At 37.7% G+C, this 24,712-nt stretch overlaps 1 long non-coding RNA gene across 1 annotated transcript; it reads right to left on the bottom strand.

Annotated features, from left to right (window-relative positions):
* Positions 1 to 764: 764 nt before the first annotated feature.
* LOC141602675 (uncharacterized) lies at positions 765 to 2,576 on the bottom strand. Its single transcript, XR_012524598.1, has 3 exons — positions 2,407 to 2,576; positions 1,479 to 1,568; positions 765 to 929 (listed from the first exon to the last, which is right to left on the bottom strand). It is a non-coding gene; the product is annotated as an uncharacterized LOC141602675 (long non-coding RNA).
* Between the last annotated feature and the right edge of the window lie 22,136 nt (positions 2,577 to 24,712).

Here is a 24,712-nt window from a genome sequence, read left to right as displayed (position 1 = left end):
ATACATTAGACCTAGTGTATCACCGTAGGGAACACCAGTCTTGTTTGTGAAAAAGAAAGATGGGAGTTTGAGGTTGTGTATCGACTACAGAGAGCTGAACAGGGTTACCGTGAAGAACATGTATCCTTTGCCAAGGATAGATGATTTGTTTGATCAGTTGAACGGAGCAGCAGTCTTTTCTAAGATTGATTTGAGGTCGGGTTACCATAATGTAAAGATTCGGGATAAGGACATACCGAAGACAGCTTTTACATCGAGGTATGGTCACTATGAGTATGTTGTGATGCCGTTTGGGTTGTCTAATGCACCTGCAGTGTTTATGAATTTGATGAATTGGGTCTTTAGTTAGTTTTTGGATCGGTTTGTCTTTATCGATGATATCTTAGTCTATTCTAAGACTAAGGAGGAGCATGAAGAGATTTTGAGGATAGTGTTGCAGACTTTGTGAGACAATCAGCTGTATGTAAAGTTGTCTAAGTGTGAGTTCTGGGTAGAGGAGGTTGCTTTTCTGGGGCATGTGATTTCAAAGAAGGGTGTTGCTGTGAATCCTGCAGAGATAGAGGCAGTTACGCGGTGGGAAGCACCGAAGAATGTAGCAGAGATCAGGAGTTTCTTAAGTTTGGCAGGGTACTATCGACGGTTTGTGAAAGTGTAACACCCCCATTTATTTAAGGGCCTGAACTAGGACTCCTCAGATAAATGACGGTGTTACCATCTCGGTTTCCCGAGGTAGTGAATAACAAATTAAACTCCAAGGCAATTTATTTAATATTTTAACTTAATTATTACAAATTCTCCTTTTAAATTAAATTACAAGAACTGACGTAAATAAAAGTGAAGTCTTCTAGATGATGATCTAGCTACTAGGTCGTCTGATCCAGTGTCTCACGCCCATCAAGCTCCCGTCCTATCTCTTAAACCTGTCAAGTCTGCTCCCCATAAAACGGTTCATCACAGGTGTTCACGAATACACAGGGTCAACCACGAGGTTGAGTAGGGAAAACAATAAAACAGTAAATATGATATGCATGATACTCCGACACCTCCACCTCCATCTCAACTCATCACACACATCTCATACCCCGGAACGCCCAGCCATACCGATCCCCGGTAGACTATATATCGACCGAAGCCGATCTGCCACTCAACAAATGAGGACACCAGGGCAAGTCTGCGAGAACCCGCCTGGGCCTTATCACAACATCACATCGTATCTCCACATCATCACCACCACATCATCCTCCAACTCCAATGCATATGAAATGCTCAACAGTAATTAATGCAATGCAATATGTATATAATTCACTAAACTGATAAATCATAAAGTCATGCCAGATACCCGATGTTGTGATATCATACTCAATACGATAAATTCAGTCAATCACTTCCCAAATATAAATGATAACGTAAATCAACAACCAGGAATCAAGTCAACACAATTCAACTATGACGATAATAGGACAAGTGTATTTCCCTACCTCAAAGTGCCAGCAATTCCAATTAAGCAGTTAAGCAGTCCAGAAAGTAAAGCAATGAATCTGATTATCGATCCTTCACGAATCCGTCACCTAAGACAATTATAATATTTATAATTACTAACTACTAAATATAGCAATCTCCCAAAATGGAAACTTTCCCTATATAGTAACTTTTCATTTTAACAAACCCGACTCAAAATCCATTTCTAATTATATTAAATAATTCGGGAATTACATTAATTAATTATTTAGAAGACTCGGGAATTAAATTAATTAATTAAGAATACGACTCATTACGAATTGTAACGATTTAAATTAATAAAAACTCGTTTCAAAACAAATACAACCCGTCCACAACCACCGTCCCTTCACACTCACTCACACAACCCCACGCACCACCTCACCACCGTGACAACCACCTGACCAAACCCCCACTCTGCCCCAGCCACCAACGGCCACCCCCACTGGGGTCGACTGCCGCCGGCGAGCCCAACCATGGCCGTCTTTTGGCCTGGTTCAAAGCCGTGCCTCACCACCGTCCCATTTTCTCCCTTTACCACCACCGCAGCTAACAACCACCACCTGCCAACTCACCACTGTCCTGCTCTCCGTCAACCCGTGAACCCAGACGTCATGGCACCACCATTTCGACCTCCCCCGAGTCCACGGTGGTGCCACCCCAACATAGTCGTGTAAACCGCCTGAAAACCCATATTATAAACCCGTCTGAAAGTCTCTGTCGACACAGCCCCCTGCCACCACTTCCACCGCCTAACACCCACCTAACCACCACCAAAAGGGGCGACTCAGACCACCCATTACCAATACCCCGACACCAACCACCCATATCCCCTCCTTAAGACCCGAAACTACAACCAACACCCACGACATAAATACAAAACAGAGGAACAAGGGGTTGAGTTCTTACCTTTACCGCCACCAAAACAGCCACCAGGGCCACCCTAGGTCGTCGCCAAACACCCCTAGCTCTTCCTTGCAGTGCCGTCACCACTCCTGCTCTCTCTCTCTCTCTCGTTTTGCGTGAGGGTTGAAGTTGGAGTTGATGAAAGGGGGGAGGCGTGAATGAGGGAGGCGGGTTGAGGGAGGCTGTTTTGGGTAGTGTACTATTAGGGTTAGGGTACTTATTAGGGTTAGGGTTATTAGGTTTAGGGTAATTGGGCTAGACATGTTATTGGGCCAGCTCAAATGGGTCGATATTTAATTGTTTAGCTCATCTTTCGAATTCAATATAAACCCGTCTTAATTAACTTACGATAGTTTAGCGTAATTATCGACTCAACAAATATCACGATATAATTAGTAATATAAATTGTATAATAATTAATTTATAATAATATCCATTTAATTAATTATATAAAAATACGGGGTATTACAGTCTTCCCCCCTTAAAATGAACTTCGTCCCGAAGTTCGCTCCCATACTCAAACAACAGAAGGGTATTGTATATCGTACTTACGGACGTCACGTATTTCTAACTCGGTTAACACACACTTTTGACACACCAATTAAACATAACAAATACGGAATGTTACATTCTGCCCTCCTAAAAATAAACTTCGTCCCGAAGTTTAACTCGTCTTTACTTAACCCAACTAACTACGACTAATAATTACCTGGGAACACAGATATATAACAACTATATAATCATCTGAGAACACCGTCATCTTCATCTAAATTCCGATCTCAAACTCAAGTAACTCAATAACCATGGTCGCCTTTGGACCGTAAACATAACTCCCGTAATCATCACTCGGCTCATAGGCCAACTCATAACTCATTACCAGTAGTTTAATCACACTCTCCTTTTTCACATCAATCAACTAATCGAAGTAGGAACAAAACATATAGAACTCATTTGCATAGGTACCCCACAACTAAACGTCAAATTGGTCAACTATAACCTACAAACAAGTGCAAATTAAGCATCAAGATTTTACAATCCTACCCAACTAAAAACATGGTTACGTCCTCGTATCCACCATTATACCTATGCAACAAAATCATTATCAACCACATGTGACAGGAAAGAATACATGGTAAGAGATTGCGCATCAACATTAAGGTCGAAACAAGGTTTTATTAAGGAATTAACTGGTTGTCAACAAGTAACGTTTATTACTAGCTCATGCGTAACTTAAAAACACAACATCAAACTAAAAGAACAACAAGAAAGGAATCATGGTTTACACGGTTTCACAACTAAACAAATTTGATGATCAATTATAGACTATGAACGCGCGAGAGCAAAATCAACAAAACAATTTGAGAACTTCTCACATTTGTAAACATATCACAGAAATAGATCTACCACCACTATCTATCACAATCACAGGATCTTATTGACATGTCCATACAACCATTTACTCACTCACTGGTTTAGGTCACGAATTAGGTCGATGAATTTAAGCAATCAACAACATACTCATAATTCATGTTTTACATTATAAAAATTGTTTGCACGATATCAATTCTGAAAACATGTTTCCCAATAAAAGTAACTACATATGATCTATGACAACGACAACATTACTTCCATGTCACACCTATGTTTCACATTTTAGCAACCATATCATTCAATTGTGTCCAGCAACTTAGTATAATTCATTTTCCGCAAAACAAGAGATATTGTATAAATAGTTTAAACATATACATTTGCCATCATATACTGTGTAGAACACTAGCAATGATAAAAGATTAGCAACTTGAACAACTTCTCTGATTTGCATGACTGAATAATTAGGCAACTCGTAGGCTCAATTAAATGTAACTATAATGACTATCATTTAAACCAATGCATATCATGTGAATCATCAAAAGAGTTATCCCATTATAATTGCCAACATAGTTATCATGACAAATTTATTTATTTATTTATTTTTTTTTATTATTATTTTTTTTTTTAATATAATTGATAGTAACGACTCGAGAATATAGATATGCCAATTGTCATGTTATATCAAACAGTTTCCTTTATATCACACCCATACAATTGCAAGAATCACTTTAGCATTTTATGACAATATAATAACGAACATATTCAATAAGGAATTACAACATTGTTTATTATCATGTTATAGTTTTAGGTCCAATCAAAATAATTTAATGTGATGAAGGTAATAAATATAACTATTGGCACACAACTCATATGAAAGACATTAGAACTTAGATGCATCCTACATGTGTGAACATTTAGACATACTCATTACTATCTTACATATGTAAACATTTAGACATAATTATTATAATTATTCATGCGAGTATATTAGAACAATCAAATTAACTTTTAACGCCATCAACTTTACCAAGATATGACAACCTAGTTTTATATTTATATATATCCGACCACCATGCAAATATGATGAACATACTAGAGATATTACAACATGCCAAACATACATAAAATATGCAACAACTGGGCTTGTTTAAAATATTTCACCCTTGATTAAGAATCAATTTAAGCTATCCAATTTTACTCACGCTATCATGCCAACAATGTTATCAACTAAGTTTTAATTTTATCACTTGTTAAGATACATAACTACTGAACATGCGTGCTACTATCGTCATATAAAGCATTATAAATTCACATTACTAAGGCTCATGAATTTATCAAACAACTGTATGAAACTCAACCTAGAACACACATTTACAAGTCATGTTTCACGTTGTAACTTTCAAAGATCGCGAATAAATAACCGTTCAATTAAAACTTGATTCATATTATTTTTATAAAACACGGAGAGATAAAAACACAGAGAAAAAAAAGAATTAGGTCTAAAGCACAAAAATTTCATTTTTAAAGAATTTTACAACTCAGTTGGTCCAAACAAACATGTGACAGCAATTGGTCCAAAACTTGGGTCAGTTTGCAAAACCTACCGTTTAATATAGAGACATCAAGAATTTTCGTGGCTTATCAATTTGAAAACATATGCGAATTTTATGACTGATGGAGTTGGAATTATGCAAAAATGATTAATACAATTTAAATGAGGATTTTTACAAAATCGTTGGTCAAACATCACTGCATAGAAACTTCCTGACCACAGCCCACTAAAATATTTATTACTCCTAATCCGTATATCCTATAAGCATGAAACCGACGCCAAATGGACCCTAACTCACGAGGCTATCTCCCATAAAATTTTCATCCATAGGAAATAAACAGAAAAGAAATGGCAGTAAGGTCAATTAAAGAGTACAACCAAACAAAGCAAGTTTCAGCACTAAGTCGTTCATTTTCTATGTTCCAACTCTTACAACCATATTATCGATACTAACCCATCCTAACTTAAATCTCACACTGTACTTTCGTAAACATCTATCCCGTAGAATCCCTTCGCATATCGATCTACTCCGTACATCTAAATCACGATTGCTATGACTATAAACATGTAATTCAGAAGTGTTTCTAATTACTGTCACAAGACTATACTAGCATGGCTTTGGGATCACATAACCGCATATTACTAGACATAATAGTACTATCAGCACATCATTCAACATCCACCTAGGTAACTATCATCGACTCGCAATTATTTTCATGCTCACGACTACCACAACACTTCATTGATTATTAACCTGAACTCGAAATTTTATTTCTCATTTCCACAACATTATATGATCACGTCATCATTCATACAAAATACTTACCGTAGCGTTGTCCTGCAGAATGGTTAGAATATATGGGTCTCAAGGTATACATCAACTCTTTTATGCAATAATCAATGTATCAATCAGTTAACACTTAGGCAACGATATATGAATTTCATGTTCAACCTCAAGCAACTTTTCTACCCTTTCTCTCATATACACTCAGGGTTTCCGGGTCAAACTGAGAGGGCCGCTGGTTCGGTGTGAGGGGGCCCCTAACTCATACCTTACCTTAGTGTGCTCCTAACAGTTCTATCCCGGGGTTCATTTTAATTAGACACATCCTATGTTCATTGGGCTCATTGGTTTAGGCCTGAGGATCGTTCGCTCTGATACCACTTTGTAACACCCCCATTTATTTAAGGGCCTGAACTAGGACTCCTCAGATAAATGACGGTGTTACCATCTCGGTTTCCCGAGGTAGTGAATAACAAATTAAACTCCAAGGCAATTTATTTAATATTTTAACTTAATTATTACAAATTCTCCTTTTAAATTAAATTACAAGAACTGACGTAAATAAAAGTGAAGTCTTCTAGATGATGATCTAGCTACTAGGTCGTCTGATCCAGTGTCTCACGCCCATCAAGCTCCCGTCCTATCTCTTAAACCTGTCAAGTCTGCTCCCCATAAAACGGTTCATCACAGGTGTTCACGAATACACAGGGTCAACCACGAGGTTGAGTAGGGAAAACAATAAAACAGTAAATATGATATGCATGATACTCCGACACCTCCACCTCCATCTCAACTCATCACACACATCTCATACCCCGGGCACGCCCACCATACCGATCCCCGGTAGACTATATATCGACCAAAGCCGATCTGCCACTCAACAGGTGAGGACACCAGGGCAAGTCCTGCAGAACCCGCCTGGGCCTTATCACAACATCACATCGTATCTCCACATCATCACCACCACATCATCCTCCAACTCCAATGCATATGAAATGCTCAACAGTAATTAATGCAATGCAATATGTATATAATTCACTAAACTGATAAATCATAAAGTCATGCCGGATACCGATGTTGTGATATCATACTCAATACGATAAATTCAGTCAATCACTTCCCAAATATAAATGATAACGTAAATCAACAACCATGAATCAAGTCAACACAATTCAACTATGACGATAATAGGACAAGTGTATTTCCCTACCTCAAAGTGCCAAAGCAATTCCAATTAAGCGATTAAGCGATCCAGAAAGTAAAGCAATGAATTGATTATCGATCCTTCACGAATCCGTCACCTAAGACAATTATAATATTTATAATTACTAACTACTAAATATAGCAATCTCCCAAAATGGAAACTTTCCCGATATAGTAACTTTTCATTTTAACAAACCCGACTCAAAATCCATTTCTAATTATATTAAATAATTCGGGAATTACATTAATTAATTATTTAGAAGACTCGGGAATTAAATTAATTAATTAAGAATACGACTCATTACGAATTGTAACGATTTAAATTAATAAAAACTCGTTTCAAAACAAATACAACCCGTCCACAACCACCGTCCCTTCACACTCACTCACACAACCCCACGCACCACCTCACCACCGTGACAACCACACGACCAAACCCCCACTCTGCCCCACCACCAACGGCCACCCCCATCAGGGGTCGATCGCGCCGGCGAGCCCAACCATGGCCGTCTTTTGGCCTGGTTCAAAGCCGTGCCTCACCACCGTCCCATTTTCTCCCTTTACCACCACCGCACTAACAACCACCACCGCCAACTCACCACCGTGCCCTGCTCTCCGTCAACCCGTGAACCCAGACGTCATGGCACCACCATTTCGACCTCCCCCGAGTCCACGGTGGTGCCACCCCAACATAGTCGTGTAAACCGCCTGAAAACCCATATTATAAACCCGTCTGAAAGTCTCTGTCGACACAGCCCCCTGCCGCCACTTCCACCGCCTAACACCCACCTAACCACCACCAAAAGGGGCGACTCAGACCACCCATTACCAATACCCCGACACCAACCACCCATATCCCCTCCTTAAGACCCGAAACTACAACCAACACCCACGACATAAATACAAAACAGAGGAACAAGGGGTTGAGTTCTTACCTTTACCGCCACCAAAACAGCCACCAGGGCCACCCTAGGTCGTCGCCAAACACCCCTAGCTCTTCCTTGTAGTGCCGTCACCACTCCTGCTCTCTCTCTCTCTCTCGTTTTGCGTGAGGGTTGAAGTTGGAGTTGATGAAAGGGGGAGGCGTGAATGAGGGAGGCGGGTTGAGGGAGGCTGTTTTGGGTAGTGTACTATTAGGGTTAGGGTACTTATTAGGGTTAGGGTTATTAGGTTTAGGGTAATTGGGCTGGACATGTTATTGGGCCAGCTCAAATGGGTCGATATTTAATTGTTTAGCTCACCTTTCGAATTCAATATAAACCCGTCTTAATTAACTTACGATAGTTTAGCGTAATTATCGACTCAACAAATATCACGATATAATTAGTAATATAAATTGTATAATAATTAATTTATAATAATATCCATTTAATTAATTATATAAAAATACGGGGTATTACAGAAAGATTTTTCCAAGATAGCCAGACCTATGACAGCTTTGATGAGGAAAGAGAACAAGTTTCGTTGGGATGAAAGTTGTGAGACGGCGTTCCAAATATTAAAGGAGCGTTTGACCACAGCTCCAATCTTAGCATTACCTGAAGGGTGTGAGAACTTTGAAGTGTACACAGATGCTTCAAAGAATGGTTTGGGATGTGTGTTGATGCAGAATGGGAAAGTAATTGCCTATGCATCTACGCAATTGAAGCCTTACGAGGAGAACTATTCGACACATGATCTGGAGTTGGGTGCAGTTGTGTTTGCTCTCAATATTTGGAGGCACTATCTTTATGGGGCGACCTTTAAGGTGTTTTCAGATCACAAGAGTCTCAAGTACATCTTCACTCAAAAGGGGTTGAACATGAGACAGAGGAGGTGGATGGAGCTGATTGGGGATTATGACATGGATATTATATACCATGAAGGGAAAGCTAATGTGGTTGCGGATGCGCTGAGTAGGAAGAGTGTGCATTCTCTTTGCACAACTATGTCTTTGATGAGGTTGAGAGATGAGGTGGGGAAGATGGGGATACATATGATACAGAAAGGGGATGCTAGAGAGGACTTGACAGTGGAGCCAGATCTTTACGATGATATTTGCAGGAAGCAGGTTTTGGATCCTAAGATTAAGGAGTGGAGAGCTGGAGTAGAGAAAGGGACAGTGTCTAGATTCTTTATTCATACAGATGGCAGTGTGAGATTTGATGGGAGGTGGTGTGTTCCTAGTGATGAGTAGTTGAAAAAGGTGATTATGACAAAGGCTCATTGCACACCATATTCGGTACATCCAGGCGGTGACAAGTTATATAAAGATTTGAAGAAGACTTTCTGGTGGCCTGGGATGAAGAAGAAAACAACTGAGTTCGTGGCTCGATGTTTGACATGTCAGCGGGTTAAGGGAGAGCAGCGACGACCACAAGGTAAGATTCAGTCTCTTGAGGTACCTGAGTGGAAATGAGAGTCTATCTCTATGGATTTCATAGTGGGTTTGCCGAGGAGTCAACAGGGTAACAACATGATATGGGTGTTAGTTGACCGTCTGACTAAGTCAGCTCACTTTATTCTGATGAAAGATACTTGGACCAAGATACAGTTAGCTTTGGCTTATAGGAAGCATGTGGTCCGTTTGCATGGGGTGCCTAAGGATATAGTTTCAGATAGAGATGCAAGGTTCATATCACGGTTTTGGAAAGAGTTGCAGGAGATGATGGGAATTATCTTAAAGATGAGTACTGCATTTCATCCTGCGACAGATGGGCAGACAGAGAGGACCATCAAGACTTTAGAGGATATGTTGCGAGCTTGTGTTATGGATTTTGGTGGTAGCTTGGAGGAAAGACTGGATCTGATTGAGTTTTCTTATAACAACAGCTATCACACGAGTATTGGTATGACACCTTTTGAGGCTTTGTATGGGAGGAGGTGTAGGAGTCCGATTTGCTGGGATGATAGAGTTGAGGCAGTGGTTATAGGACCACAGATGGTACAGGAGATGGTAGAACAGGTTAAGTTGATCAGACAAAAGATGAAAGCGGCCCAGGATCGACAAAAGAGTTATGCAGATTTACATCGTCGTGACATAGAGTTTCAGGTTGGGGACAAGGTTCTTTTGAAAGTGTCTCCTATGCGTGGGGTCATGAGATTTGGTAAGAAAGGGAAGTTGAGCCAGAAGTTTATCGGACCATATGAGATTTTAGATCGTGTGGGTGAGGTTGCTTACCGGTTAGCGTTGCCAGCTGCTTTGGATAGGGTGCATAATGTGTTTCATGTGTCTCAGTTACGGAAGTATGTGAGTGATCCTTCACATGTGTTAGATGTCGAGAACATAGAACTGGATGAGTCCTTGTCTTATCTTGAGGTGCAAAAACAGATTCTTGATCGCAAGGTTCGGAAAACTAGACATGGGGAAACAGTGTTGCTTAAGGTTCTTTGGTCTAACCATGAGGTTAAGGAGGCTACTTGGGAGGCGTAGGAGGCTATGAGAGAGCGGTATCCGTCTCTTTTTGATCAGGTATATGTGGTTACGGGGGCGTAACCATGTTTCTTTTAGGGGGGTAGTATATAGTCGCATAAGGTTTTTGTATGTTTTATGTTGGTTTTAGTACAGTTAGTAGTTGCCTTGAGTCGGTTTGAGTGTTGTTTGGGAGTTGTGTTTTAAGTTTTGTTGTGAGTTGTGGTTATGTTGTTGTGTCGGAGTGGAGATAGTATGTTTTGTTTTTTTCTATGGGTTGAACTTCGGGGACGAAGTTCTTTTTAAGGAGGGAAGACTGTAATACTACGGTTTTCTATGTCTATGGGTACTCTATCGAGTGGGACTTACTCTGTCGAGTAAGTACCTTTTTACGCAAAACAGTAGCTGGCCTGATGGGTACTCGATCGAGTAAATGTGACACTCGATCGAGTAAGGGGAACTCGATCGAGTAAGTGTGTCTTACGGGATTGTTTAGCCGGGTTTTGTTAATAACGCGAGATTAATATAAAAGGCTTCCGTCATTATTCTTAAACACTTTTAACATTCTAAAAACCTTTCAAGAGAAGAACAAGAGCTACGTTGATCGCATCTCTCGCGTTGTTAGCAAATCCCAAGGCTAGCTTCGTCGGATTGTCTTGTTCGTTATACCGTTGTGATCGCCATGTCAAGGGTAAGTTCCTTGTATAATTTTTATAGTGTTTTGTTGAGTTTGTTTAAAACCCTAATTGGGTAATGTTGGGGATTTTGGGTGTATCATGTGGTTTTGGTAGTAATTGTATGAATGCATGTTATAGGAGGAGGATTCATAGAGGAGAAGTTTTGATTAGCTGCTTGACGGTCTCGTGTGATTGCTATTCCAGGTAGGGTTTCCCTACTCAGTATTGATTACATAATGTGTTGGTGATTGTTTGTTGTTGTTGTATATTATATTGGAATTGGATTTGGAATTGGTGATTGTTGATAGTATAATGTGGTTATTGTATATCGTCTGTGGTTTGCGAGGTGCGTCCTCGGCTGAGTGGAGTCACTTGCGGGAGTGGCTTCACGCCCTTAATTTGCCTTCTATGGAACCCGCCACAGAAGGGATGTGCACATTTAGGAACTTGGGTTTATCGCTCGGATGAGATGAGCGGGGATTAGGTGGGAATGGCTGCGGTCCCCCTCACTGGCGGTGTGGAATACTTGTTGCGATGAGTATTCTGGCAGGACTACACACTTTAGTGTGAAGTCAGGTGTATGGTGATGTGATGGAGTTAGGTTGGTTGGATTAGATTATAATGTTGTTTTATTGCAGCTATTTGTTTTGTGTAATCATTACTGACCCTGTTTAATTGTTTTAAAAACTGTGGTGATCCATTCGGGGATGGTGAGCAGTTATTGAGCAGGAATGAGTTGATGCGCATGGGATAGCTGAGTTGAGTCACCACGAGCTGTTTTAAAAGTTTTCCGTTGTGTCGAACATTATTTTATATTGATTAGTTGGTTTGACAATTTTGAGAACATTTGTATTGTACTATATCATTTTTGTGATTTGAACTTGTATCGCTTTAAACTTAATTATTAAAGTATGTTTCTTTATTGTCTATTTGATATTCATTGGCTCGGGTAACCGAGATGGTAGCACTTCCATGACTTAAGTGATCCTGGTAAGGCACTTGGAGTATGGGGGTGTTACAACACTCGTATACTACACATGCTAGAAGTAACGTTCATCTTTTCTTACCACATTCATGCTCATACTTCCAAACGAATGCTACACATCGCATCTCATCAAAATGAAATTCAACGCAAACATATCACAATTCGGTACCATTCATATTGTTCCCCCACTCACCCATGCCAATCATATTACTCGTCAAAATCACCATATTAGTCGACATACCCATACTAATGCACATAGACTACTACATAATACAATTTCCACACCACTCCCAAAAAAGATACGCATACACCACTCCATTCATACACATATAGACACACATATACACGCAACGATCCCCTTGACACACCCCATGTTGACCGGCTCGAAGTTGTAAGTGGTTGAGCTTGTGTCCTCCACAAATTAGTATGATAACATTAATAAATCTCTTATAGGTTCACAAGGGTATACTTCGTATTTTATCAGTTGATTAACGATTACTTAATAACTATTGGCTTGCTAGAAAGTTTAACGTTATTATCATACAGATGGCGGTGATCAATTGGTCCCTAAAAGTCACACCTATAGAATGTGTTTGATAGATGTGATTGTATGAAAATATAATCACATTGATGCCTGATTAAAAGGTTAGTCCAAGTATTTGACTAAACAGTTAGTCAATGTGTTGATGAGACGATTATTTAATTCAATTAAATAATATTAGCTGAGACGAATTAACTGTCAATTCGTAAATTGAATATAATAAGTTATATTTAATTATTGTATATAATGTTAGCTTAAACGAATTAAGATGTTAATTCGTAATTAAATATAAACGGTTATATTTAATAAGCAAATTATAAATATGCGATATTTATATTTAATGTATATATTATACAATATTGTCATAATAAATGTTGACAGACTGGTATTGACAAATCGACTGCAAACTGTTATAAGTGGACTTATTAATACATGTCGATATATATGACAATTGATAAATAATACACATAATATACAATTAAAACAACAACCAAAAATAAGAAGATTATATCCTCATTTTGGTTGTTGGGAATTCGGTCAAAACCGAGAAAGAGGAAGCAAATAAAAGAAAAAAATCTTTCCCCATTTTCTCTAAACCTACACGGTTTAAGAGGCCAAAGGGATTCATTTTTTACTTACTTGTTTTTTTGCTTAACCTAATTCTTTTGACCTAATTTTTCCTCTCATCAAAAATCACACAAAAATCCTAAATTAATTAGTGAATTTGGGGATCGATTCTAGCAAGAACAAAAGGGCATTTCTCATATCATCTTAGGTGCAACGATTAGGCGAATATCAATTTTGATATTGTTCTTAGGCCATATTTGCAAGGACCAAAGGTTGATTCATAATCCCTATTCTATTTTGTTTATGCAATTCATTTATGACTAGTTTCCATAGATTATAATTTCGTTATAATCCTTAATTTTAAGGGAAGTATACCGATATTTCCTACAATTGGTATCAGAGCCAAGGCCACGAAATTATTTTATATGATTTTCATAGATGATTTAAACAAAAGAATTTCGAAAAGAAAAAAAAAATCGGCCGTAAAAAATTTTTGCCGTGAGAAAATTTTTTTTTTTCGATTGGTTTTCTGTTTTTTTTTCCTTGGTTTTTGATGATTTGTTCCATTTTGATTTATTCATATTATTGTTTTAATAGGTTAAGATGATATTATAATAATTTTGTAGATGTTTTGATTTAATAAGCATTAAATTAAAATGTAAATGGAAATCGTCTTGATTGATGATGTTAAATTTATTTTTTGCTATATAGTTTTTGGCATATATGGTTTAAATCGTTGTTTAGAATCATGTTTCATTAATTTAGATGTTCCTGATTATGCCAATCTTGTTCTAATAGCAACTATAAACGAATTTGTTCATCTAAATTTTTTTTTATTAGGGCAAAATGCCGAAATACAAAAGGAAGTTTGTTTGTGTTTTTGGCTCTAAGCCGTGAGCAAAGAAAGGAAAAAAAAGAGGCTGTTTTTTTATGTTTTGTAAATGCCGAGACAATAAAAAAAAGGAGATTTTCTGTTGTTTTTTTTTTTTTTTGCTGAAATGCCGAAAAAAAAAAGGAAGGAAAAATTTCTGTTTTTTTTCGTTTTGCTGAAATGCCGAGAGCCTTATAAAAATAAAAAAAAAATTGTTTTATTTTGGCCTAGATTGATTATACATTAAATTTATAATGTATGATAAATTATTGTGAAGCGGTTCACAAATCATAGATACCTAATTATTTTAAAGAGGTTTAAAATAATGTGAGATTAATTCATATTATAGGTCAATGTGAATTAAGATTTAAATTAATGTGAGTAATTGAGGAATTGTCACTTAATTTGATCATTTAAATAGGTGGTTTGGATAAATTAATCTACATAATTAAGGAATTATGTCTTGAATGTTTAATTTTATAGTTGATGCATTTTTATTTTAGTTGAATGTTTTGTTGAATGGTTTTATTTTCGTATTTTTGCAATCGGTTGTAATTTGTAATACCTAGTGTGGCCTTAGTTAAATTATGTTTTCGTAATGATGGAAACATAATTTTTAATGTAATTTGACATCTCGTATCCGCGTTTGGTTTTCTTTAATTATTACGGTTTTGAAATTAGAATGTAAATAGGTTTATTATGTAATTTTTAAATTGTAATTTTGAGAAGACTAAAGGTGAAGATTGGATTGCTCACTCCCACTAAATGGACCAAGATGGAACATCAAGACAAGCTTCTCGGGTCCTAGGATGGATTCCAAAGTTGTATTTATGTTCTTTTCGGTAGATAGGTCACACTAGGACTTTATTTTGTTTTACGTTTTTCCATTCTTTTTGCTTATCATTCACATGATAGTTAATGCATCATATTCCGCCTAAAACCAAACCACCTACTAAAATGTATGAAAATTGACTCATATAGGTTGAATGTTAGTTTTCATAGACATACAGATGTCACACTTTTTAAAGCCATCGCCTTAGTTTATTCATTCACGCATACTAGATATTAGTTCACTTAAAATGAATTAAAATAAAGTTGATGGGATCTTCCTCTAAAACTGAAATTGAGACTAGTCTTTATAGGCCAAACAGCTATGAATCCCTTCTTCGTCGGTAGGCATATAGGACCTTACTCTCCATATGACCCCTTCTACATTGGGTAAGTAGTATGTGTTGACTTAGTTTATCTCAACATTATAATCCGAAAAGTTTCTCGTGATTATGATGGACTAAAGATAGAATTTACAGAAATTTATCGACCAAGAATTCTAACAGTAGAATTAGCCAAAAGGTTGGCTTATCAATTTACAGATAATTGAGTCTTGGGATCATTTATATAATTCTTGAGGGAGGTCAATTGTATAAATGCTTGAGTCTTCGCGTTATAACAGTATTGCATTAGACTTAAATCATAACGATGAGTATGCTTATTATATTTTTCTTGTTTTCGCAGTGTAGAATACGTCTTATTTTGATAATACTGTTACAACAAATGGTTGGAAATAACGAAATCCCAATGCCAAGTACCACACTTGGACGCGAGTTCTGGCTTAAAGTTTTCATGGACAACATGAATCAGTTCACACGACTGAAGAATGATGGGTCCAACTTTGCGGATCGGGAGCGGCACTACGGAATGCTTTGCCATTCTTTGAAGGTAAGCTCAAGTACTTAACTGAGCTAATACCGATAAACCCAGGCTCCAATGCAGGAGTTAACGAGTCACTTGCTTATAGTGACTTCGTCATGGAAGCGGGTGCGATAAAGAACGTACTCATCTTTGCAATAGAAACCAATTTGTAGAGACGCTTCATTGCCCAAGGTGCAAACAAGATTTTCACCACGCTCACTAACGAGTTCTCAAAAGCACCGAGAATCGTTACTTATGAGCATACCTGTCGCTTCTTTGATGCGAAACTCCAGAAGGGCCAACCGGTTAGCCCACACATTCTTAACATGATTGAGAATGTCGAGAAATTGGAGGCACTTGATTGCAAAATCAGTGAGAGCATAGTCATTGACCGTATGCTTCATTCACTTCATGATGGTTTTGCCCTTTTCAGGGCAAATTACTACATGAATGACATGAATAAAAGTCCTCATGAGCTACACTCACTTCTCGTACAGACCGAGAAGGATATGAAATTGAGTAGGAGCATGAAGCAAGATGTTCTCATGATTTCCAACAAGAATAAGGGTAAGGGCAAAGCTCCGGCGACCTAACCTAACTGTAGGTAAGCCAAAGTTTAAGAAGCCAGGAAACGGTAAGAGTGGGCCTGGTGAGACTAGTGGCTCACAAGGCAAGGCAAAGAGCAAGGGCGGTGACATTGAGTGCCACCATTGTCACAAGACTGGACATTGGAGGAGGAACTGTCCCGTGTACCGTGAGGACATAATAGCAGGCCGCGTCACTCCTGTTGGTATGTCATCTTATATTCATATGATTGAGATTAACCATGCAAGTTTCGGAACTTGGGTACTTGATACTGGTTGTGGTTCTCATCTGTGTAATCATTTGCAGGGCCTAAAAAATATCACACCTCTCGGAAAGGGTGATGTGGACCTGCGAGTCGAAAATGGAGCTAGAGTTGCTGTAGTCTCGAAGGGAACATACGTAATCCAACTCCCAAGTGGTTTTGAGTTATATTTATATAACTGTTACTATGTACCTAGTTTGTCTAAGAACATTATTTCTGTTTCCGTACTTGATAAAGATGTTTTTCATTTTTAATAAAGGATAATAGCTGTATTTTCTCTTTCAATGAAATGATTTATGGCAAAGCAGTTTCCATGAATGGAATTTATATCTTAGATCAAACCACAGATATATTACACGTGAATAATAAGAAATTAAACGTTGGTGACAAAGATCAAACTTATCTATGGCATTGTCGGATGGGACACATAAATGAAAAACGTGTAAAGAAACTCGTCGAAAATGGGACTATTCCCGCATTCGATTTTTCTACATTTGGCACGTGTGAATCATGTCTTATCGGCAAAATGACTCGAATTTCCTTCAAAGGTGTTGGAATGCGCGCTAGTGACCTATTAGGACTCATACATACTGATGTATGTGGACCTATGTCAATTACCGCTAGAGATGGCTATAGATATTTTATCACTTTCACGGACAATTTGAGTAGATACGGATATGTCTACTTAATGAAGCATAAAAGTGAGTCCTTTGAGAAATTCAAGGAATACCATAACAAGGTTGAGAACCAACTGGGTAGAAAGGTTAAAGCACTCCGTTCAGATCGGGGTGGCGAATATCTTTCAAATGAGTTTGATCAACACCTTAAAGACTGTGGAATCGTTTTACAGTTAACTCCACCTGGAACACCTCAATTAAATGGTGTGTCCGAACGGAGAAATCGAACATTCCTTGATATGGTTCGATCCATGATGAGTCACACGGTAGTACCTGATTCATTATGGGGTTTTGCTCTTTTGTCAGCTGCTCTTATACTTAACCGAAGTCCGACTAAAGCTGTCGACAAGACTCAATATGAAATGTGGAAGGGAACGGTCCTTAACTTGTCCTTTATTCGGGTTTGGGGCTGCGAGGGTTATTTCAAGTGGAGACACGAGGATAAGCTAGGCCCGCGATCGGTCAAGATATACTTTATTGGTTATCCAAAAGGAATGTTTGGTCATTACTTCTATTCGCCAACCGAACATCGAGTTTTTGTTGCGGCTAGTGCGGCTGTGACACCCTCATTTATTGCGGAAAAGTAAACATATAATTCTAGATAAAAACTGCATGGATATGTTTGTAATAGGTTCATTTGGGTAAAAACCTGTGAATTTTAAAACCTGAACCTGTTATAAAAATATCCAAATGGGAAGGTGTCAAACATGCAAGGTCTAAAATAAATCTCATAAATAAAACATCGCTAAAGTCGCGAAACAAAGTTATACAACCCAAATATGAAAAAGGGAGACATATGTCCCTAAAAAGTATATGACATAAAAAGTGTTTAAGGGTCACAATAAGATAAAGCCAATCTAGGTCCCAAGGTTACTTTGCTCGCTAGCCATATATGCATCACCTACCTGTCAATCGCATTTTATACAAATACGAAAGCCACAGTCAGTGGGGAGTAACTCCGAGTTCTCCCAGCCACAAAATGTCATAATTAATATAACATGTAAACATAAGAATATGAATATGAATAACACATAGCCTTAGCATATAGATGCTAGACAATCATGCTTATCATGTGAACAAGAATATAAACAACACATAGTCCTAGCATGTGAATACTAGACTGACTCACACTACACTATCATGTGAATCACATAACATCCAGGAATCCAAACTCTATCAACCATAGCCGGCTTGCATCTCACCTTCTATGATTCATAGAATCATCAAACAAGAAAGGACAATATATCTAGAGACAGGCATAAGTTCTTAGGACAGTCAATAGTCACTTTGTAACTCGAGTCTATACCACGAGGTAAGGTAAACACCCTAGTCCTAAACCTGCGCAGACCTAGCGACATGCGGAAAATACCGCATCCAAGACCCATGATCACACACATGAGTACCCCTAAGGAGTCCACCAAAGGGTTGGCTAGTACTTAAGCTGACCACATACTTCTAAGAGTACGTCAGGAGGTCATGCCCTAACTTGGATATAAGCCCACCAAGCTAAGACACAAAGGCTATTAAGCGGTGAACATACACTCGTCAAAGACTATAAGGGCCTATCTATGACGAAGGCCGAAATACTCACCTAAGACCTAGTCCCAGCTTGAATACTTTAGCCCACTCCACACAAGACAAGTAGGACACCCAATTAACCATAAGAGGGGCAAAGAGTCAAAACTTGCACACACAAATGATCATACACACCCTAGCATATGAAAGGCTACGCAAAAGCATATTCAGCTGATAATCCAACAATATCTCCAATATCAATAATAATCCAAATTCCAGGTAACCGTTAATCTCATAATTCATGAGAACAAGCTAAAATGGCAACAAGGCAAGAAGACTCAAGTATAAGGCAACCAATTCATCCAACAACCAACATGTGAAATGATAATCACAAATATTAAGGCATCAACATAAAACATCCAATAACAACCAATCTCACCTCAAAGACAAACCCTCGACCCGAGTCCCGCGACGGGTCATCGGTCAAATTGAGGCTGACCGGTTTAAACCTAGTTTGACCAAACTCGTTCGGTCAATCTGGCCCAGCTCAGAGTCTTGGCCTACTTTGGCCCAAATCACAAAATTCATCACAATATCATTCTCATGCCATTTCCAATTTCTATCATGTGAAAGACTATCAACATAAGAAAATATATTTCAACTTACAAAATAACTAATTCCACAAAATTCTCGCATAATAAAATAGCATAAATAACCGTCTCACACAAGGGTAAACTTTTCTATAAATTTTAATCGATAAAACGACGTCAATTACTCATACGGACTCCGAATTGAGTGATTCAAGTGGCTAAACCACCTAATTTTTTGATGCCGTTCAATCTGTCATATTTTTGGAAACATTGGAAAACGTCTCGGTCCGATACTGACGCGTTCCAGCCAAAACACGGACTTGTCACAACACATAATTCCTCATCCAAATTTGTTCCAAACAATAATATACAAATGGGTAACATAAACTAAACACAAGCATACTCATCTTACTCCATTCATTTATTTATCAACAAGATCGTCTCAAACAACAACAAACAACAAATACAACTACTAATGTGACATTAATTCGTCGAGTAACTCGGAATAGTTACCTTAAGCTAGCAAAGAGACAAGTAATAACTTGAGAAAGCTTCTAAAACCCAAAATTACTCTTCATCTTCAACAACATATGAGTCACCTAACTCATCTTCAAATTCTTCACCTATAAGAACAACAAAAACACAATTATTAAGCTTAAATTCAAACCCTAAAAAAAGTGTCTTAAACAAAAATTGGAAATGAAAATAAAGCTTACTAGTAGATGAGGATTGAAGAGAGGATTCCAAATATATAATTTTTATGAGATTTGGTGGAGAAATGAAGGATTTATGGTGGATTTAGGGATTGTAAGGAGGATTTTTAGTGGGTTGTTGGTGTTTGAGAGAAGGAGGAGATAGATTGAGTTATGGAAGAAATGAAAATTGGAAGAGGGGACAAATGGAGGGTAGGTGGCCAGCCAAAGGCATGGGGAGATAGGTCATTTATTTACGTTTTGGTTCGTTTCGAAATTTAAATTAAAATATTCGTCGAACGCGATTTCCGAGAAAATTAAAGTTCTTAAACACGATTTTACTAAAAGATTAAGTACTCATATGCCCAATATCCAAACTTGTTTACCCAACGACCGTAAGAAATGGGAAAATCCCAATTTTACGACTTTTATCCGAAATCTATTTTATCAAAGGAAAAGGTTTAAATATAGTTTAAATCACTTTTAAACATTTCTAAACTATCAAAAATGATTACATTTCTTCAAAATAAAATAAGGTTATATTTTATCAAATAAATTTTATTTCAAATAAATTAATATTAAATTAAAATAGATTAAAATATTACTCTTAAAAGATAATAAAGATCTTCAAATTTACGGGGTGTTACAGCGACGTTCTTAGAGAAAGAATTTCTCGAGAACAAGTCAAGTAATAGAACCTTCGAGCTGTCGGAGATTCAAGAACCAACAACCGAGGAACAGATGGAGGAAGTTGTTCCTCCAACTGATGATACGGTTAATATTCCTCTGGAACCTAGGAGGTCGGGTAGAGTCTCTAATCCTCCATACAGATACATTGGTATGGTCGAGGAGAATGACGTTTTGCTCCTAGAGAGAAATGAACCCGCTACCTATAAAGGTGCCATGACCTGTTCCGACTCAAAGCTATGGCTTGAAGCCATGCAATCCGAGATGGACTCCATGTATGAGAATGACGTATGGGATCTAGTTAATTTACCTAATAAGGTAAAACCTCTACAGTGTAAATGGCTTTACAAAATAAAGCGTTCTGTAGACGGGCAACCAGATACCTATAAGGCACGACTAGTGGCAAAAGGTTTCACTCAAGTGCACGGATTGCATTATGATGAAATTTTTGCACCCGTAGTTATGCTGCATTCCATTCGGATTATCTTAGCTATTGCCGCTTTTCATGACTATGAAATTTGGCAAATGGATGTGAAAACCGCCTTCTTAAACAGTTATTTGGAGGAAGAGTTGTACATGGTACAACCCGAAGGTTTCATAGATCCTGAAAATCCTAAGAAAGTGTGCAAGTTTAAGCGTTCCATTTATGGACTTAAGCAAGCTTCTCGGAGTTGGAATCATCGTTTCGACCAGGTGATTAAAGAGTATGGTTTTACTCGATCGGTCGAGGAACCATGCTTATATATCAAGTCGAGTGGGAGCAAGATTGTTTTCTTGATATTGTATGTCGATGATATACTCTTCATTGGGAATGACATTCCTCTCTTATCTTCGGTTAAAGGATGGTTGAAGAACCATTTCCAGATGAAAGATCTGGGTGAGGCACAACGCATATTGGGAATCCGTATCTACCGAAATAGATCACGACGGACGTTATCACTGAGTCAGGAGTCTTATTTGGATAAGATTCTTGAAAGGTTCAGCATGACCAACTCCAAGAAGAGGAACCTTCCAATGACGTCTGGGATGCATTTGAGCAAGTCTCAGTCACCCACGACGTCTGAAGGGATTGAGCGCATGAGTCGTGTTCCTTATGCATCAGCCATAGGATCAATCATGTATGCCATGATATGCACACGTCCAGACGTGGCATATGCATTGAGTATGACGAGTCGGTACCAAAAGAATCCAGGTGAAACACACTGGATAGCTGTTAAAAACATCCTTAAGTACCTACGGAGGACTAAGGATAGGGTATTGACTTATGGAGGAGATATTAAGCTATGTGCAATCGGTTACGCAGATGCTAGCTTCCAAACGGATCGAGATGATTCAAAATCTCAGTCCGGGTTCGTCTTCACTCTTAATGGTGTTGCGGTCAGCTGGAAGAGTTCAAAACAGGATGTTGTAGCAGATTCTACCACTGAATCCGAGTACTATGCCGCTTCGGAAGCAGCAAAGGAAGCAATATGGATGCGTCAATTCTTACAAGGACTTACGATAGTTCTTAGTTCGAATGACCCGATCACTATCTATTGTGACAATAGAGGTGCCATCTTCCAGGCTAAGGAGCCAAAGTCTAGCAACAAGTCTAGACATGTACATCGGAAAGCTCACCTGATCCGTGATTACGTGGAGCAAGAAGAGATAGTGATTGACAAGATAGCTTCGGATGACAACATCGCGGATCCTCTCACTAAACCGTTGAATTATGATAAGCATGAAGGGCACGCTATTTCCATGGGAATTAAACGTGTTCCTGAGTTGTAGTAGTTGATTATGGATTCGATACATTATCCTTTTCATATACTATTTATAACTTCATCGTTTTATTTCATATTTTGTTTTTCATGTGGATTGTACCGACAACATTGAACGCCACAAAGTGAACTGAATTACATTATATTTTGAAGAGTCTATTGATCCAAAATACTCAAGAGGGAGGGGGGGGTGAATTGAGGATTTAAAACTTTTGAAAGCTTTTTCGATTATGCTAATGTAATTGATTATTTAAAGTTTATTGGTTAAACTTTAACTAATCAACTAACGACGGTAAGTGAAATAAACGAAAGAACGAAACAAGGAGAAACACACGGATTTTTCAAGTGGTTCAGTTTCACAAGTCGAAACCTACGTCCACTATTCTCAATTAATAAATTTAGTACCTTTCTACGGATTACAAATTTACTAACCCAACTCGTACAACTAACTCTAGCTGTAACTCAATGAGTACCGTTAAATACTCGAGTGACTAACTTACGCTAATAAGAAAGCACTAATGATTCTAACAAAGGTTCACGTTAATGAACAAGTAAGAAATCAATTACGCACTATTATCTTATAACGATAAATGAAGAACAAGTATGCGAGTTTTATGACACACGACCTTTCAAAATTGCAAATCGGTTTTTCTACTTAAAACACACGGTTTGCTTTTTAAAGATGAAAACAATTTTTATGCTTAAGGTCTCTATTTTAGATGTTGTAAATAGCAAAGTATTTATAGGAGGAGAAAGAGTAAGCTACACGATTTTGTCAAACCCTAATAGCCGAAATATTAAGATATAAAGACAAATTATATCTTCTTATTATCTCTTTCCTAAAAGCCATAAAAGATAATAAAGAATATTCTAAAAGATAGAATATAATCTTTCCAAATATTATCTTTACTATAAATTCTAAGATTATGATAAGATTTCCTAAAACAAGAATATCTTTAATCATAAATAAATATATTAAGTAAGATATATAAGATATGTAAAGATATTTTTATAGAATAAAATCTTTACCTAATATCTCCTAGGCAACACGAGATATCACGGCCCATAAGCTCGTGAATCGTGCAAACCCTAGTCTTAACATATAATTAGAATTTAGGTTTTAAGAAAGGCTACATAGAAACCCTAATTAGTAGCAAAGTCCAACTCATAAGTTGATCCATCACAATTACCAATTAACGTTTACTATAAAACCGGACCCCTCACTAAACCGGGCTTTATTATATAAATACTTTTATTAAAACATTTAAAATAAACTTTAAACAATTATAAAACAATTTTCGAAATATTTATAAGTCGTGTATAAAAACTCAGCATTTCAATGTTATAGTAGAAGAGCTATAACATTGAGCTCTTTTACTAGTAATGTTATAGCTGCAAAGCTATAACTTTACTAAATCAAGAAACTCACTCTTGATTACCATTACGAGATAATCACCTATACTATTCTAATCTTCAAGGAGATCTTCGAGTATAGGCTACGTCATCATCCAAGCTTGATTAATCTTTTAGACGAACTTCGTCTTCACATAATACTTGAATGAATCTTGAATTGCTTGATCTTGACCGAAGGCCTGAACTTCTCATGCAATTGTCACAATCCTCTTTGTTGCTCGTAATAGGTTAGCTCTAAGATACTCAACAAACGATTACACGCAACAAGTATATAGAATGTAAAACACCTTGACATCATCAAAACATAAACATATAAGCTATATGGTCCAACAAATTCCCCTTTTTTGATGATGGCAAGTCTCCTAAAATTGTGACTAATTAAGAAGTTCCCCCTCAATATAATACCGTTATCTTGATAATAAAGAGTAACGCAAGATCAAGACAAGTTTTCAGAAATCGAAACTTAAGGACTTTAAGAGACAATTGGTCTTGACAAG

Source organism: Silene latifolia, chromosome 9 (assembly GCF_048544455.1).
Source record: "Silene latifolia isolate original U9 population chromosome 9, ASM4854445v1, whole genome shotgun sequence".
Classification (NCBI taxonomy): domain Eukaryota; kingdom Viridiplantae; phylum Streptophyta; class Magnoliopsida; order Caryophyllales; family Caryophyllaceae; genus Silene; species Silene latifolia.
Note: the sequence above shows the minus strand (reverse complement) of the source record. Positions and strands in the feature narration are given on the sequence as shown.